The following is a 15,221-nucleotide window of genomic DNA, read 5'->3' as shown; positions in this document are numbered from 1 at the left end:
CTTTCCTGTTCTTTGGATGTTATAATAGTATTTCTTTTGTGAAATGATGGTGATACTCAATATGCTTCTTTCATGTTCTTACCTCGTCAAAAATTTTTGACAACCTAATGTAGGTCTTATTTTTTCCTTAAAAAATAAATTCAGAATAGAGAGCCTAGAAACAGACCCCAATAAATATAGTCAACTGATCTTTGACAAATGAGTAAAGACAATACAATGGAGCAGAGATAGTCTTTCCAATGAATGTTGCTGTTACAATGGAATATGCACACGTAAAAAAATGAATCTAGACACAGATCTTAGACATTTCACAAAAAGTAATTCAAAATGGATCACAGGCTTAAATATGAAATGGGAAACTATAAAACTTCTACAAGATAACATAGGAAAAAACTTAGATGACCTTGGGTGTGGTGATGCCTTTTTAGATAAAATACCAAAGGCACAATCCATGAAAGAAATAATGGATAAGGTGAACTTCACTAAAATTAAAAACTTCTGCTCTGCAAAAGATAACTCCAAGAGAACGAGAGGACAAGCCACAGACTGGGAGTAAATATTTATAAAAGACACATCTGATAAATGACTGTTATCCAAAATGTACAAAACCCCTTAAAATGCAACAATAAGAAAACAAACAACCCAATTTAAAAAATGGGCCAAAGACCTTAACAGACACCTCACCAAAGAAGATATACAGACGGCAATACACCTATGAAAAGATGCTCCACATCGTATGTCATCAGTTCAATGCAAATTAAACAACAGTGAGATACCACTACACACCTATTAGAATGGCCAAAATCCAGAAAACAGACAGCACTAAATGCTGGTGAAGATGTGGAGCAACACAAACTCTCATTCTTCCTGGCGAAAATGAAAAAACAGTATAGCCATGTTGGAAGACAATTTGTTGATTTCTAACAAAACTAAACATACTCTTACTATACAATCGAGCAATTGTACTCCTTGGTATTTACCCAAAGGAGCTGAAAACTTACGTAAAAAAATAAAGCTGCTGATAGCAGCTTTATTCATAATTGCCAAAACATGGAAGCAACCAAGATGTGTTTCAGAAGGTGAATGGATAAACTGTGGTACATCCAAACAATGTAATATTATTCAGTGCAAAAAAGAAATGAGCTGTCAAGCCATAAAAAGACACGGAGGAAATCTAAATGCATACTACTAAGTGAAAAGGCCAATCTGGTAAGGGTACATACATACTGCATAATTGCAACTATACCACATTTTGGAAAAGGCAAAACTATGGAGACAATAAAAAGTATCAGTGGTTACCAGGAGTGTATGTGAGGGCTGGTGAAGATGAATAAGCAGAGCACAGAGCATTTTTGGGGCAGTGAAAATACTCTGTACAATATATATATATATATATATATTTTTGCTGTTCGCGGGCCTCTCACTGTTGTGGCCTCTCCCATTGCGGAGCACAGGCTCCGGACGCGCAGGCTCAGCAGCCATGGCTCACGGGCCCAGCCGCTCCGCGGCATGTGGGATCTTCCCGGACCAGGGCACGAACCCGTGTCCCCTGCATCGGCAGGCAGACTCTCAATCACTGCGCCACCAGGGAAGCCCTCTGTACAATATTTTAATAATGGATTTATGTCATTATACATTTATCCAAACAGTAGAATGTACAACCACAAGGGCAAACTAAAATGAACTATGGTCTTTGAGTCTGTGGATTGTGGATCGTGGATTACGATGTATCAATGTAGGTTCATCCTTGATAATGTATCATGCTAGTGAGTGATGCTGATAGTGGAGAAGCTATGCATGTGTGGGGACGGGGAGTATATGGGAAATCTCTGGACTGGCCTCTTCGTTTTGTTGTAAATCTAGATGTGCTCTAAAAATTAAAGTCTTAAAAATATTCAATATTTATGTAGATTACAATTTACCTAAAAAAAAAAAAAACTTACTTCTCTGTGAAATATAAAAGCCTAGCAACCAGTGGTGTACAGAATCAAAAATGCTAATGAAATATCATTGAAATCACTGATATATTATTGAAATATCATTGAAATTATTGAAATATTATTGAAATCATTTGAATACTATATAATCTAGATATCACCAGAACCTCAGTAATATAGGATAGGGTCTATATCAATACCTGCATCTGAATAGAGGGGAACATGAATACAAATAAAGTGAGTTAAAAGAACAGCTGGATTTGTACAAATTCTGAATTAAATACAATTCTTAATGAAATAGTTTTATTACTTTCCAGTACATTAAAAAACTTTAAACTCATGACTAGCAAATTGTTGCCAAGTAGAGGAACTGTGGATCTGACTTCTATGAATAAATGACGCATTTATAATTAGCATATTAATTATTCATATGGAAATGAATGCCCCTGGAATGCTTGCACCAGCTTAAACATACACCCCCTGCAGATTTATTTCCAACTATTAAATCCACATTCAAGATAATAATACTTAGGGTATGGGGCATTCTGGTTAATTGAGATTTCTAATGAACTAGGAAAAATACTAAACTCCTTTTTTTGATTTGTCCTGATGTTGAAATGTTTCAATTGAGTTCATTTTCTTTATTAAATGGGCAATGCTTTGTTAGATTACTTGAAACTATAAGGCTGTGGGTCATTATTGTAAAATTCATTGAGATCCAAAAATGGAGATATGATGTAGGATGAATGTTGACTGAATTTAAAACACATTCTTTTGGAAGGCTTTCAGTTCCATTTTAAGTCATTTCCTGATATCAGCTTGGTTAGATCTGATATGCCCAATGTACTAGTGAAGATGTTAATTGAGGTTGTGGGGTTCAACTTGGTGGCTTTATATATTCTGAAGTTGGGAAAAGAATGCCTGAATTGCTAGTTAATTTTAATTTAATTTAATTGCTAGTTAATTTTTACAAGGTTTAAAAATTAGAAAAGTACACAGAAATAAATAGCAAAATCCAATTTACCTGCCCAAATTAATGAATGATAATATTTGTCATTCTGATTCAGATACTTTCTGTTATAAAGGCAGTAGAATATTTCAGATCAAGTTGAGGTTCCTCACAGTTCCGTTTATACCACCTCCCCATGGCAACCAATATCATGTGCAAATATACTAGATATATAGATATACTAGATATATATCATTCTAGAATATATACATATACACATATATATGCATATATACACACACACACAAATAGTATATACTATCATATCCCTCTTTGGGTCACTTGTTGAAGTTAACATAAATTATACCTATTGCAGTATACTGTATTTTTTCACTCAATATTTTTTTCAAGATTTATCAATATCAATATAGAAAAATCTAGTTTATTCAACATTGCAATTAAATTTTACCTGAAATATACATAGAAAAATATGTAGAAACTGTAAGTATGCATATTAACTTCTTAATGAATATCACTGTCTGAATATAATACAATTTATTTATTCTCCCAATGATAAACATTTACTTGTTTCCATATTTTTGCCTTTATAATATTTTAATAAACTTCCTTATGTGTCTCCTGGTAAGCCTGGTTTTCTAAGAGAAGTGGAACTGCTGAGTTATAAAATATACTCGTAGTTAAGATGTTTTGGTGAACATTTCATGTACTCTGGCCCTGTTTACATGTTCCCACAAAACAGATACATGTTTACCTGTTCTGTTTACCTGGAGGTTTTTCTGGTTATAAAGCCGTTAAAAAAAAGTTTTGGTTTCAGAGCTCCACACTTTATGGGTAGTGTGCTGTCAGACACCACAACCAAGCACGGCAAATGCAGGGATCCAATATCTGGAGGGAAGGTAATAATTTTGCCCCCTGAAGCCTAGCTCCAGTTGTGTACATGCATGGGACCCACAGTCTGAATGTCCTTTCCTGGGAGTGTGACAGATCCTCAGATCCACAAGCACTGCTGTGGATATCTGATTCTGATCCAAATTTTAGTTTTATTTTGTTTCCTCTTCTAGCTTGATTTCTTTCTTCATTTCTGGCTCCCTGAGATTTCCCTCTCTTGATGTTGAACTCAGTTACATATCTCAAAATTATTGAGATTCGCGTGGGAGGTGAGGTGGAATGGGGTTAGAGTGTGACCTGCTGTGTCAGCTCATTCTATCCTATTGACTGGAAACGAATCAATGGGTTTTTACAAATTAAATTCTCCTTTCTAATGCAGTGGCACAGGTGGCACTTGGCTTTATTGACAGTCTGCTAAAGAGGACACAACTTCGTGAAGAGAAAGAGAGGGCAATTTTGTGAGTTGAATAAATCACGAAGACTTTCTATACCAATTGGAGTTGGTGAGCAGGAGGAGAGTAGTCAAATAGATATGTATACTCTTGGGTTGGCCAAAAAGTTCGTTCGGTTTCCGAATGAACTTTTTGGCCAACCCAACACATATGACAGTTTTAGGGAATTAGATGGTTTCCATAAATTAATTTTACCCAAAACTTTGATGTGCTTATTTAAATACTTTTAAATATTTCTTTATGGAGATGTAGTTGTATGATTTTTTTTTTTACCTTTAAAACACCATTTCTTGGGCATGATTTAACCTTAATAGTAAACAATCAAGACTGTGCTTATAATATAAATCATGATCTCAGATTTTTACTACACTGGGTATGACCATTTGCCCCTAAACTAAATAGCTTTTGATGTCTGGGATTCTTAAGTTAGTATAGACAACTCTAATAATTCTGCTGCCTATTAGTTTGCTGTCAGATAACTCTTTGTATTTTTTCCAATGTGCCTGCTTCTAGGTTCAGCACATCCCTTTCTAAACGTGGTGGGCTGAGAAAAGAAAGATGAGTGTTTAGATGTCAGTATAGACCAAGATGGTCCATTTGGTTGTAAGACATTTTCCAGTGAATATGTTACCTGAATTTCATTATATGGACTTTGGCTCACTTATTTATTCATTCATTCATTCACTTTTGCTACTTAGAGATGAGATTTGCCTTTTTTCTGAAATCCTGTCTTTTTTCTAGTTAGATGAATTTGTAAAATAAAATCTAAACACTCTGCACATATTTATATGTATGTACATATGAACCAGCTACTGAGTCCTGAAATCTAAATGATGTTATAAGTCTAGAAAACATACACTGTGTTTCGTATAAAGTACAGGGTTTTTTTGATCAAACTAAAGAGCTTCTGCATGAAAAAAGAAAACAATAAATTGAAAAGTAACCTGCAGAATTAAAGAAAATATATGCAAATTATATAACTGATAAGGAGTTAATATCCAAAATATTTTAAAAACACAACTTATATAACTCAGTAACAAAAATGCAAATAACTCAATTAAAAAATGGGTGAAGGACCAAAATAGACATTTTTCCAAAAGACACACAAATGGCCAATAGGTACATGAAAAGGCACTCAGCATCACACATCATCAGGGAATTGCAAATCAAAACCAAAATGAAATATCACTTCACACCTGTCAGAATGGCTATCATGAAAAAGACTACAAATGTTGGTGAGGATGTGAAGAAAAGGTAACCCCTGTATGCTCTTGGTGGGAATGTAAATCGGTTCAGCCACTATGGGAAACAGTATGAAGTTCCTGAAAAAATTAAAAACAGAACTACCATATGATCCAGCAATCCCACTTCTGGGCACATACCTGAAAGAAATGAAATCAGGATCTCATGGAGACATCTGCATTCCTAAGTTCACTGCAGCATTATTCACAATAGCTAGGACATAAAAACAACCTAAATGTCCTTTGATGGATTAATGGATAAATAAAAGATTACATATATATATATAAAGGAATATTATTCAGCTATAAAAAGGAAGGAATCTTGCCATTTGTGACAACAGAGATGAAACTGAAAGGCGTTATCCCAAGTGAAATAAGCCAGATGGAGAAGGGCAAATATTGGATGGATATATTATGCATGGAATATATCCACGTGTAAGTGGAATCTGAAAATAAATTAAAAAATTAAAGTAATTTTATGGAAACAGAATACAATGGTGGTTGCCAGGGGCTGGGGATGAGGGAACTGGAGAGACATAGGTCAAAGGGTACAAACTTTCAGTTATAAAATGAATAAGTACTGAAGACCTAATGTACAGCATGGTAACTGTAGTTAATAAACATGGTGTTGTATTATAGATTTGAAAGTTGCTGAGAGTAGATCTTAAGCATTCTTACCACAAAAATATTAACTACCTTAACTATGTACGGCGACGGATGTATTATCTTTTTTTTTTTTTTTTTTTTTTTTTTTGCGGTACGCGGGCCTCTCACTATTGTGGCCTCTCCCGTTGCGGAGCACAGGCTCCGGACGCGCAGGCTCAGCAGCCATGGCTCACGGGCCCAGCCGCTCCCGGACCAGGGCACAAACCTGTGTCCGCTGCATCGGCAGGCAGACTCTCAACCACTGCGCCACCAGGGAAGCCCTGGATGTATTATCTTGATCTTTGTAATCATTCCACAACACATGTGTACATCAATTCATCATGTTGTATACTTTAAATATATACAATTTTATGTCAATTATTCCTCAAAAGTTTGGGAAAATAATTAATATACAATTTCATTTCGATTTTTACAATTCTTTAGTGAAATAAGCATTTAAAAGTGTATCTGTTGAATTAGGTTGTCTCATTATTATTATAATGCATAATTATATTTTTTGAATATCAGTCATTTATCAGATATATGTTTGCAAATGCTTTCTCTTCTTAATGAGGTCATAAAGGCTACCCAAAATGTTCACTTGCCTAAAATGTTTTTAGTTCCCATCTTCTCTCCCGCCCTGTTATGCCAGGCTATGACTTCATCATTCTACTGTTTAACTTATGCTTAATTTTAAACCTTGCAAAAATTAATGACCTAAGGGCACATTGAAGTAGAACAAAATATACTTACCTATGCATACTGAAATCTCTGACAGAGTGCACAGATTTCTGTTGGGACTCTTATAGGCTTCAAAGATTTATAGTGCAAAACCCCACTTTAAAACTAATTTTCCTCCAAGCTCAAGGAGTGTGTTCTAAGAAGGTTTCAGTAGGAAAGCAAGAATAAATAAATCCAATGCATATAAAATTTAAGTAAAATCCAAGGGCTTTTGTCTTTAGAATTTGGAGAGAAATATTGCTTCTCAAACTGAATGAAATTTCATCAAGACATGAAACACATATAGCTAAAGGAAGTCAAGGTGTAAAATCTGGTTTGAGGATTTATGGTGAATATTGGTACTCAACACGATTAGTGTACAACAGGAATAACAAGAGAAAAAGATATTGTTTCAATAAATTCAGACTATATTTCTCTGACAATAATTATTAAATGGAATTTATAAAAATTAGGAATTTGGGGGAATGTCTGCTTAGTTTACTTTCCGCTATTTTAAAGAGTCTATTACCAAGAAGTAGTAAAGAAAACCTGTCCAAGATTCTGTGTTACAAAATGTAACTTACAGTCACTTAGTTCAGAGTTACTTACCTGATGCCAAAACAGCTAATTAATTCAAGGGGTTGTTTCTGGCTTTATTTTTGTTCCTTTCATTTAATGTCACGTCTGAGGGAAATATCATCCATGCTGTTACTTGGTTGGTTTTGAGGCTGGCATTGCATTATGGAGGTACGACCTGGGGAGAAGAACAATTAAGTGTTTTCTTTCTCTTCTGCTCTCAATTCTCATTTCAGTGACAAAGCATGTGGAGAACTATCAGCTGTTGTGAAGTGATAGGAACATAGATGTAGCAATTTATTGAAGGAACTGGTGATCTTTGAGCTTTGGAGGAAAAAAACGACTTCTTTTTGGTGGATTGCTTTGGGTTTGGATTTGGGGTTAGATTTAGAAGAGAGGAAAGTAGCCATCATAGAATTGAGAGAAGGTCATCAAAATTTCCTGAGAAGTTTAATCAACAGATCTATGCAGTTCTCCTTTGATAAAGACAAAGAAGAAAACAAGAAAGTCAAAATAGGAAAGATAAATACTAATAATTATGGCAACTATTATTTACTGAGGACTTGATCTGTTCTCAAAGCTTCACATTCATTATTTTTACATTAACTTGACTTTAAAAGTGAGATAAATGTGACACAGAACAATAAGGTAACCTGCCCAAGGTTACACAGCTTTTAAAAAGCAGAAAAACCTGAATTCAAACTAAGTAGCTATGACTCCAAAGATCTTGCTCTCAAATTCTATGCTATACTACCTGCCAGTGAATAACCACTGGTTGAAATGTGTATTTATGACTCATGCTTTGAAACACATTTCGAAACACATGTCAGAATACCATTATTTAAAAAGGAAGAAAAATTGGTTTCTTTCTATATTACAAGTTGATCTTCGGGTCATAATGTATGCAGTAGCACTTACTGAACTCCTGATACATATAATATTAAATGTGGGGTAGCAATCTAGCCAGAAATTGTGAAATTAATGACTTTTTGGATTATCACTAGTTATAGCATAATCATCTGCAGTAGTTTTGCTAAAAATATTCTCTGTTAAACCTTTACTACTTTCAATCCATAAAAGAGAAAACTGATAGATTTCACTTAATCAAAACTCAAATCTTTGGGCTTCCCTGGTGGCACAGTGGTTAAGAATCTGCCTGCCAATGCAGGGGACATGGGTTCAAGCCCTGGTCTGGGAAGATCCCACATGCCACAGAGCAACTAAGCCTGTGCACCACAACTACGGAGCCTGCATTCTAGAGCCCACAAGCCACAACTACTGAGCCCACGTGCCACAACTCCTGAAGGCTGGGTGCCTAGAGCCCGTGCTCTGCAACAAGAGAAGCCACCACAATGAGAAGTCCGCACACCACAATGAATAGTAGCTCCCGCTCGTCACAACTAGAGCAAAGACCGCATGCAGCAACAAAGACCAAATGCAGCCAAAAAAACAAAAACAAAACTCAAACCATTAAAAACTCCAATCACACCATTAAGAAAACAAAAATACCTCAATTATCTATCCACAGACTGGGAGAAAATATTTGTATCAATATATCATATATGTGAGGGAGGAGCTTCAAGATGGTGGAAAAGTAAGACACAGGGATCACCTTCCTCCCCACAGATACATCAGAAATACATCTACATGTGGAACAGCTCCTACAGAAAATCTACTGAATGCTGGCAGAAGACCTCAGACCTCCCAAAAGGCAAGAAACTTCCCACGTACCTGGGTAGGGCAAAAGAAAAATCAGAGACAAAAGAATAGAGATGGTACCTGCACCAGTGGGAGGGAGCTGTGAAGGAGGAAAGGTTTCCACACACTAGGAAGCCCCTTCAAGGGCGGAGACTGCCGGTGGCGGAGGGGGAAAGCTTCAGAGCCACGGAGGAGAGCACAGCAACAGGGGTGCGGAGGGCAAAGCAGAGAGATTCCGGCACAGAGGATCGGTGCCGACCGGCACTCACCAGCCTGAGAGGCTTGTCTGCTCACCCGCCAGGGCGGGCGGGGCTGCGAGCTGAGGCTCAGGCTTCAGAGGTCGGATCGCAGGGAGAAGACTGGGGTTGGTGGCATGAACACAGCCTGAAGGGGTTAGTGCGCCACGACTAGCCGGGAGGGAGTCCGGGGAAAAAGTCTGGAGCTGCCAAAGAGGCAAGAGACTTCCTCCTGCTTCTTTGTTTACTGGTGTGCAAGGAGAGGGAATTCAGAGCGTTGCTTAAAGGAGCTCCAGAAATGGGCGCGAACCATGGCTATCAGCGTGGACCACAGAGACGGGCATGAGACACTAAGGCTGCTGCTGTAGCCACCAAGAAGCCTGCGTGAGAGCACAGGCCACTACACACCTCCCCTCCCGGGAGCCTGTGCAGCCTGCCACTGCCAGGGTCCCGTGATCCAGGGACAACTACCCCGGAGAACGCACGGCGCGCCTCATGCTGGTGCAACGTCATGTCGGCCTCTGCCGCCACAGACTGGCCGCAAATCCATACCCCTCCCTCCCACCGGCCTGAGTGAGCCAGAGCCCCCGAATCAGCTGCTCCTTTAACCCCGTCCTGTCTGAGCGAAGAACAGACGCCCTCAGGCGACCTACACACAGAGGCGGGTCCACATCCAAATCTGAACCCTGGGAGCTGTGTGAACAAAGAAGAGAAAGGGAAATCTCTCCCAGCAGCCTCAGGAGCAGCGGATTAAATCTCCACAATCAACTTCATGTACCCTGCATCTGTGGAATACCTGAATAGACAACGAATCATCCCAAATTGAGGAGGTGGACTTTGGGAGCAACGATATATATTTTTTTCCCTTTTTCTCTTTTTGTGAGTGTGTATGTGTATGCTTCTGCGTGTGATTTTGTCTGTATAGCTTTGCTTTTTACCATTTGTTCTAAGATTCAGTCTGTCCTTTTTTTTATTATTAAAAATTTTTTTCTTAATAATTATGTTTTATTTTAATAACTTTATTTTATTTTATCTTCTTCTTTCTTTCTTATTTTCTCCCTTTTATTCTGAGTTGTGTGGAGGACAGGTTCTTACTCCTCCAGCCAGGCGTCAGGGCTGTGCCACTGAGATGGGAGAGCCAAGTTCAGGACACTGGACCACAAGAGACCTCCCAACTCCACGGAATATCAAACGGTGAAAATCACCCAGAGATCTCCATCTCAACGTCAAGACCCACCTCCACTCAATGACCAGCAAGCTACAGCACAGGACACCCTATGCCAAACAACTAGCAAGACAGGAAGGAACACAACCCCACCCATTAGCAGAGAGGCTGCCTAAAATCATAATAAGGTCACAGACACCCCCAAAACACAACAGCAGATGCGGTCCTGCCCACCAGCAAGACAAGATTCAAGCCTCATCCAGCAGAACACAGGCACTACGAGTCCCCTCCACCGAGAAGCCTACACGACCCACTGAACCAACCTTAGCCACTGGGGACAGACACCAAAAACAACAGAAACTACAAACCTGCAGCCTGCAAAAAGGAGACCCCACACACAATAAGTTAGGCAAAATGATAAGACAGAGAAACACACAGCAGATGAAGGAGCAAGGCAAAAACCCACCAGACCGAACAAATGAAGAGGAAATAGGTAGTCTACCTGAGAAAGAATGCAGAATAATGATAGTAAGGATGATCCAAAATCTTGGAAACAGAATGGAGAAAATACAAGAAACGTTTAACAAGGACCTAGAAGAACTAAAGAGCAAACAAACAATGATGAACAACACAATAAATGAAATTAAAAATTCTCTAGAAGGGATCAATAGCAGAATAACTGAGGAAGAAGAATGGATAAGTGACCTGGAAGATAAAATAGTGGAAGCAACTACTGCAGAGCAGAATAAAGAAAAAAGAATGAAAAGTATTGAGGACAGTCTCAGAGATCTCTGGGACAACATTAAATGCACCAACATTCGAATTATAGGGGTCCCAGAAGAAGAAGAGAAAAAGAAAGGGACTGAGAAAATATTTGAAGAGACTGTTGTTGAAAACTTCCCTAATATGGGAAAGGAAATAGTTAATCAAGTCCAGGAAGTACAGAGAGCCCCATACAGGATAAATCCAAGGAGAAACACGCCAAGACACATATTAATCAAACTGTCGAAAATTAAATATAAAGAAGAAATATTAAAAGCAGCAAGGGAAAAACAACAGGTAACACATAAGGGAATCCCCGTAAGGTTAACAGATGCTCTTTCAGCAGAAACTCTGCAAGCCAGAAGGGAGTGGCAGGACACATTTAAAGTGATGAAAGTGAAAAACCTACAACCAGGATTACTCTACCCAGCAAGGATCTCGTTCAGATTCGATGGAGAAATTAAAAACTTTACAGACAAGCAAAAGCTAGGAGAACTCAGCACCACCAAACCCACTTGACAACAAATGCTAAAGGAACTTCTCTAGATAGGAAACACAAGAAAAGGAAAGACCTACAATAACAAACCCAAAACAATTAAGAATATGGTAATAGGAACATACATATCGATAATTACCTTAAATGTAAATGGATTAAATGCTCCAACCAAAAGACAGAGACTGGCTGAATGGATACAAAAACAAGACCCATATATATGCTATCTACAAGAGACCCACTTTAGACCTAGGGACACATAGAGATTGAAAGTGAGGGGATGGAAAAAGATATTCCATGCAAATGGAAATCAAAAGAAAGCTAGAGTAGCAATTCTCATATCAGACAAAATAGACTTTAAAACAAAGACTGTTAGAAGAGATAAAGAAGTACACTACATAATGATCAAGGGATCAATGCAAGAATAAGATATAACAATTGTAAATATTTATGCACACAACTTAGGAGCACCTCAATACATAAGGCAAATTCTAACAGCCATAAAAGGGGAAATCAACAGGAACACAATCATACTAGGGGACGTTAACACCCCACTTTCACCAATGGACAGATCATCCAAAATGAAAATAAATAAGGACACACAAGCTTTAAATCATACAATAAACAGATGGATTAATTGATATTTATAGGACATTCCATCCAAAAACAACAGAATACACATTTTTCTCAAGTGCTCATGGAACATTCTCCAGGATAGATCATATCTTGGGTCACAAATGAAGCCTTGGTAAATTTAAGAAAATTGAAATCGTATCAGGTATCTTTTCCACCACAAAGCTATGAGACTAGATATCAATTACAGGCAAAAATCTGTAAAAAATACAAACGCATAGTGGCTAAACAACGCTCTACTTAATAACCAAGAGGGCACTGAAGAAATCAAAGAGGAAATCAAAAAATACCTAGAAACAAATGACAATGAAAACACAATGACCCAAAACCTATGGGATGCAGCAAAGCAGTTCTAAGAGGGAAGTTTATAGCTATACAAGCATACCTTAAGAAACAAGAAACATCTCAAATAAACAACCTAACCTTACACCTAAAGTAGTTAGAGAAAGAACAAAAAAATCCCAAAGTTAGCAGAAAGAAAGAAATCATAAAGATCAGATCAGAAATAAATGAAAAAGAAATGAAGGAAATGATAGCAAAGATCAATAAAACTAAAAGCTGGCTCTTTGAGAAGATAAAATTGATAAACCATTAGGCAAACTTATCCAGAAAAAAACTAAGAAGACTCAAATCAATATAATTAGAAACGAAAAAGGAGAAGTAATGACTGAGACTGCAGAAATACAAAGCATCATGAGAGATTACTACAAGCCACTATGTGCCAATAAAATGGACAACCTGGAAGAAATGGACAAACTCTTAGAAATGCACAACCGTCTGAAACGGAGCCAGGAAGAAATAGAAAATATGAACAGTCCAATCACAAGCACTGAATTTGAAACTGTGATTAAAAATCTTCCAACAAACAAAAGCCCAGGATCAGATGGCTTCACAGGCGAATTCTATCAACCATTTAGAGAAGAGCTAACACCTAACCTTCGCAAACTCTTCCAAAATATAGCAGAGGGAGGATCACTCCCAAACTCATTCTACGAGGCCACCATCACTCTGATACCAAAACAAGACAAAGATATCACAAAGACAAAAAACTACAGGCCAATATCACTGATAAATATAGGTGCAAAAATCCTCAACAAAATACTAGCAAACAGAATCCAACAGCACATTAAAAGGATCATACACTATGATCAAGTGGGGTTTATCCCAGGAATGCAAGGCTTCTTCAATATATGCAAGTCAATCAATGTGATACACCATGTTAACAAATTGAAGGAGAAAAACCGTATGATCATCTCAAGAGATGCAGAGAAAGCTTTCAACAAAATTCACCACCTATTTATGATAAAAACCCCGCAGAAAGTAGGCATAGAGGGTACTTTCCTCAACATAACAAAGGCCATATATGACAAACCCACAGCCAACATCGTCCTCAATGGTGAAAAACTGAAACCATTTCCACTTAGATCAGGAACAGGAAAAGGTTGCCCACTCTCAACACTATTAGTCAACATAGTTTTGGAAGTTTTAGCCATAGCAATCAGAGAAGAAAAAGAAATAAAAGGAATCCAAAGTGGAAAAGAAGTAGTAGCACTGTAACTGTTTGCAGACGACATGATACTATACATAGAGAATCCTAAAGATGCTACCAGAAAACTACTAGAGATAAACAATGAATTTGGTAAAGTAGCAGGATACAAAATTAATGCACAGACTCTCTTGCATTCCTATACACTAATGATGAAAAATCTGAAAGTGAAATTAAGAAAACACTGCTATTTACCATTGCAACCAAAAAGAATAAAATATCTAGGAATAAACCTACCTAAGGAGACAAATGCAGAAAATTATAAGACACTGATGAAAGAAATAAAAGATGATACAAATAGATGGAGAGATACACCATGCTCTTGGATTGGAAGAATCAACATTGTGAAAATGACTGTACTGCCCAAAGCAATCTACAAATTCAATGCAATCCCTATCAAACTACCACTGGCATTTTTCACAGAACTAGAACAAAATATTTCACAATTTGTATGGAAACACAAAAGACCCCGAATAGCCAAAGCAATCTTGAGGAAAAAAACGGAGCTGGAGGAATCAGGCTCCCTGACTTCAGAATATACTCCACAGCTACAGTAATCAAGACAGTATGGTACTGGCACAACAACACAAATATATATCAATGGAACAGGATAGAAAGCCCAGAGATAAACCCATGCACATATGGTATCCTTATCTTTGATAAAGTAGGCAAGAATATACAGTGGAGAAAAGACAGCCTCTTCAATAAGTGGTGCTGGGAACACTGGACAGCTACATGTAGAAGTATGAAATTAGAACACTCCCTAACACCATACAGAAAAATAAACTCAAAATGGATTAAAGACCTAAATGTAAGGCCAAACACCATCAAACTCTTAGGGGAAAACATAGGCAGAGCACTCTATGTCATAAATCACAGCAAGATCCTTTTTGACCCACCTCCTAGAGAAATGGAAATAAAAATAAACAAATGGGACCTAATGAAACTTAAAATCTTTTGCACAGCAAAGGAAACCATAAACAAGACCAAAAGACAACCCTCAGAATGGGAGAAAATATTTGCAAATGAAGCAACTGACAAAGGATTAACCCCTGAAACATACAAGCAACTCATGCAGCTCAATATCAGAAGAACAAACAACCCAATCCAAAAATGGGCAGAAGACCTAAACAGACATTTCTCCAAAGAAGATATACAGATTTCCAACAAACACATGAAAGAATGCTCAACATCACTAGTCATTAGAGAAATGCAAATCAAAACTACAATGAGATATCATCTCACAGTGGTCAGAATGG

Source organism: Leucopleurus acutus, assembly GCF_964270905.1.
Source record: "Leucopleurus acutus genome assembly, chromosome: X".
Taxonomy (NCBI): domain Eukaryota; kingdom Metazoa; phylum Chordata; class Mammalia; order Artiodactyla; family Delphinidae; genus Leucopleurus; species Leucopleurus acutus.
The sequence above is the reverse complement of the archived record's forward strand: the minus strand, read 5'-3'. Positions refer to the sequence as shown.